We start from the raw sequence: 4,170 nt of genomic DNA, 5'->3' as shown, positions 1-4,170 counted from the left end.
GCCATTCTGCAGTTATTTGGAAAGATGTATATAAGCATACTCACAGTATTTCCATGAAATTGTATAGACATACCTTCACTTTTAGTCTGTCATGTTTACCATTTGTGACTTAGACAGTCCCATGTGTGTCCTGTTCAGAAAAGGAGAAGCAAAGAGTTAACTTCCTTCTCCCATTGGTACAGATCCTTCTACCGTAACTGGGAAGAAGATGAGCAAGTGAAAAAGTAAGTGGACATTGGCACAAAGAGAAATTTTGTCCTTTGAAACTTGGTACCTTTGACGTTTCTGAATCAAAGTCAATTTTCTTCTTTGCACACCAGTTGTTATTTTCATCAGAGGGTTGAGGTTTGGCACATCAGCGGATAGCAGATTACACAGTTCTGGATGTGGTTGTGGTTTTGGACTCTCATGGATGCCAGGGAGAGCTGTATATAACAAGTCAGATCCATTGGGGAAACAACTTTCTCTTCCTATCACAGGGAGAAATTTTTAAGATTATATTTGAGAAATTTCTAGAAGTGGGTTGTGAGGAGCATCCTGCTTGCAGGAGTCTCTTCGCACTTCCCAACATGCAAGTCCTGCCAGAAAGAGGCTATAGTACAAGGTTCAGGATGGAGAGGGTGGGCTTTCATTTTCCTTGTCACCAATCTTCCCACCGCATTGTTTGTTCTATCCTCCCTATGTGGATGGACTTCTACCCTGATGATTTCTATGTGCCTAAGAACCATGACACCCTAAAAGAACTTACACAGAATGTCAAGATCAACATGGTCTCTTCAGACCTGCTCTTCTGTTTACATATTCTTCTGGACCAGCTGGAGGAACCCATGACCCATGAGACCAAGCAAAAGAGGAAGAACTTGTTTAGATGCCTCAAGGCTCATGAGGAGGGATGGAACCTGGGTCTCTAGGGATGGGCCCAACTGGTCATGAGACCTTAGTACTCCTTAGTTTGGCAAAATGTCCTTTTATGGATATTCTATGCCAGGTATAATCTGTTCTCCTTTTGAAAGAACTTGGAAGTAGCCACTCATTAGAAACACCCTGCATTCTAATCAGTGTTCAGTCCAAACTCAAATTCTACAGCTTCTCCCATTAGATCCTCAGAAGTTTAGTCACACCTTAACTTCTAGGGTCTACTCTAAGATTTCTGTACCTATTTCCATTCTCAGTTTGCATCACTGTAAAGCAGCTCCTGCAGAACTCCAGATAAAGAACCCATCAGTGATGTCGTCTATGGTGACTGATGGAGATTGGAAGATCTCTAGAAAGCATGTGAACATAGAGGTTTTTTTTTCAATTTGAAGAAAGGCCCAAGTAGGTTTTGAGTCCTGTGGACATCCCACTGGTTCTGAACCCCACATGTGATGCAGGCGTACCTGCACATAACACCAAGGATGAGGACGATCCAGAATGTCTTCAATTGATGTACACAATCCAACTAGATCGCCACCAAGCCAGTGAAAAAACACGTCTTATTGTGCAGGGTAAAAGTGTGCTAATGGAAAATGACCCCAGTCTATGTTCAGGAAAACCAATGAGTGAGGTCCAAAATCTAGATTCAGTTGAGGAAAGGGAATCTTTCCTCACAATACCCAGACCAATCTGACCTCTTGCAGGGGATTCAATTTCCAATTGAGAAATTAGAATCTGTCCCTACCTGGACTCAGGAAGAAAATCCTGTCTTTAATGAGGAAGAAGATCTCTTTGTGGACTCTGAGGGAGAATTTCTGATTCCTTCTCCTTTTCCTGAGACAATCCTTATTTTTCTTTATGTCCTGATTGTTATAAAAGGTTCATCCTATTTATTTTTTTAACTTTATTAAAATAATATTTTTGACATATTCTAAAATTCATGAATCCTAAATATATTTCTTTTTAATCCTACAATCTGAAACATTGTGCATATGTGTTCTGGGAGGGGAACACAGAGAGACAGGGGGCTGTATTAGAGAGCCTACTGGATATAATGGGAAATGTTAAATGCACAGGGAGTGGCAAGGAAGCCAGGCCATGCCTGCATGGGGTCGTAAGGTGGCTATAAAAGGTCTAGTACATAGCATATCAGATGTCCTATAAAGCTATCCTGTCAAATGGGACAAATGCCACAATACATATAGTGGTATGTGGGCTCTCTTCCAACAGTGAGTTCGAATTTGAATACAACTTCATTGTGCTTTGGACAAATATGGAAGAAAAATTGGCTCCAATATTATAAAAAAGTCTACTTAGGGCTGAAAATATTTGACAAAATATATAGAAAATATGTATGCTGGAAAGCAAAAGTCATAATCAATAGGAAAAAGAAGGTTTATATAGATGAACAAATACAAAATCAGCAAGAAAAAATACTCCACATTTAAATCATTTATATGTAAATACATGTTATATTCTTGATGTTATATATACTATATTACATAATATATAAGACTGAATATTATTTTTCCAACTACAATGGCATTTAAATTTTAGAAGACTTTTTTGCACAAAATATTAGTGTAAATATTATTGGGGAAAGTAGTAATATAATTTGATTATAATTATAAGAATATATTTGTGTTTCTAGATATAACACTGATTATAAATAGATGAATAAAAATATACATATATTTGTATATATCTGTCTATGATGTGAATAAAATGAAAGTAAATGTAATGAAACTGACTATAGGATGTATAAAAAAGTTGAGTCCGTGAGACTCAGTCCTGTAATCCTAGTGATGTGGGAAGCTGGGTTCTGAGATTTAGTATCTCTTACAACCAAGTCGTAGATTTTCAGAGAAGGTCTGGTCCCTCCAGTGTAGCAAATAAACACGTAGGCAGTGGGATCACACCCCTTGACCCCAGAGGAAAGTCAGTAGAAATCAGGAAAAGCCTCTTATCTTATGACAGTCTACTCAGTACCTGTATCAACATGGCAATTTATAGAACATCAGATGGAAAGTTGGCATTCCCTCCAAAAGGTTCCAAACTGTAGTCTCTGACCATACTGAATTAAACCTTATTTCCCTTCCCAAGATGAAAACACATAGAAATATGGCAAGGGCTCAAGAGAGATGGTCAAAGACTTACAAATACATAAAATTATATACTCTGTTTCAGTAATTCATTGACAAATTATCAAAGGCATGTCTTGAATTTTTTTAAAGGAAATGGAAACATACTCTGAGTTTATCAGGAACTGGGTGATAGTTTGGTTGTTGAATTGTTGAATGCACTCCTGGGCAAAGGAGACACATATCTTGGGGAAATTGTGTGGGGGCTGGTGTCCTCACACAGCTTCACAATGCAATGGCCATAACTTCTACGATGTCATAGTCATCTTTGCCATCACAGCAAATAGGTCTCAGGCACTGATTTTGCTCTAAAGTGGGCTTAACAACAGCACAAGGCACAAAGAATTAGACGGAATTAATACTAGCCACTAAACTTCAGCTTGAACAGCTGTCCTGACTAGAAGCTAGGATAAATTGAGCTGGGGAAGGCTGATCTCCATGTAAGGCCCCTGAGCACTAAGGACTAGGCACTATTACAGGTGTTGGAGAAACAGAAGTGAATGTGGCTCTCTCCTCAGCAATTTCATGAGGTAAAGAAAACCAGAAATCATAATGATAATTTCCATAAATCAGAGACATGAAATTGGTGATTTTGTGGCAACAACTTCATATTGGGGATGTTGATATGAGAGCCAATATCCAGGCAATTATCTAGGAGCAGGTACTCCAGACAGTAAGGACAGCAAATACATCGCCCATTGATGGGAATGGAGCTGATTTGGTTCAGAAAAGGAAAACAGCACTGACATGCTTGCTTGTGAAGTAAGAATGGAAAGGTACAAAGAAGAAAAAGATCCAAAATGAAGATAGGTATAAATTAGATAGATATTGCATGCTGCCGGTTACAAGAAGAAAAGTTCTGGTTTTAGTTTAAATCTAACAACCCACTGGAACCAAAGTGCTACAATAGTAGTAAGACACATCTGATTCAGTAAAGAATACTTTTAAAATGTGATTCTAGCTGGGCTCTGGTGGCTCACAACTGGAATCCTAGTTACTCAGTTGGCTGATATCTGAGGATCAGGTTTGAAGCAAGTCCAAGGAAGAAGTTTGGTAAGACTGATTTCCAATTAACTACCAGAAATATGGACATGAAGCTGTGGTTCAACTGGTA

Source organism: Dipodomys spectabilis, unplaced genomic scaffold (assembly GCF_019054845.1).
Source record: "Dipodomys spectabilis isolate Male_0828 unplaced genomic scaffold, ASM1905484v1 ptg000020l, whole genome shotgun sequence".
NCBI lineage: Eukaryota > Metazoa > Chordata > Mammalia > Rodentia > Heteromyidae > Dipodomys > Dipodomys spectabilis.
This window is presented reverse-complemented; position numbering follows the sequence as displayed.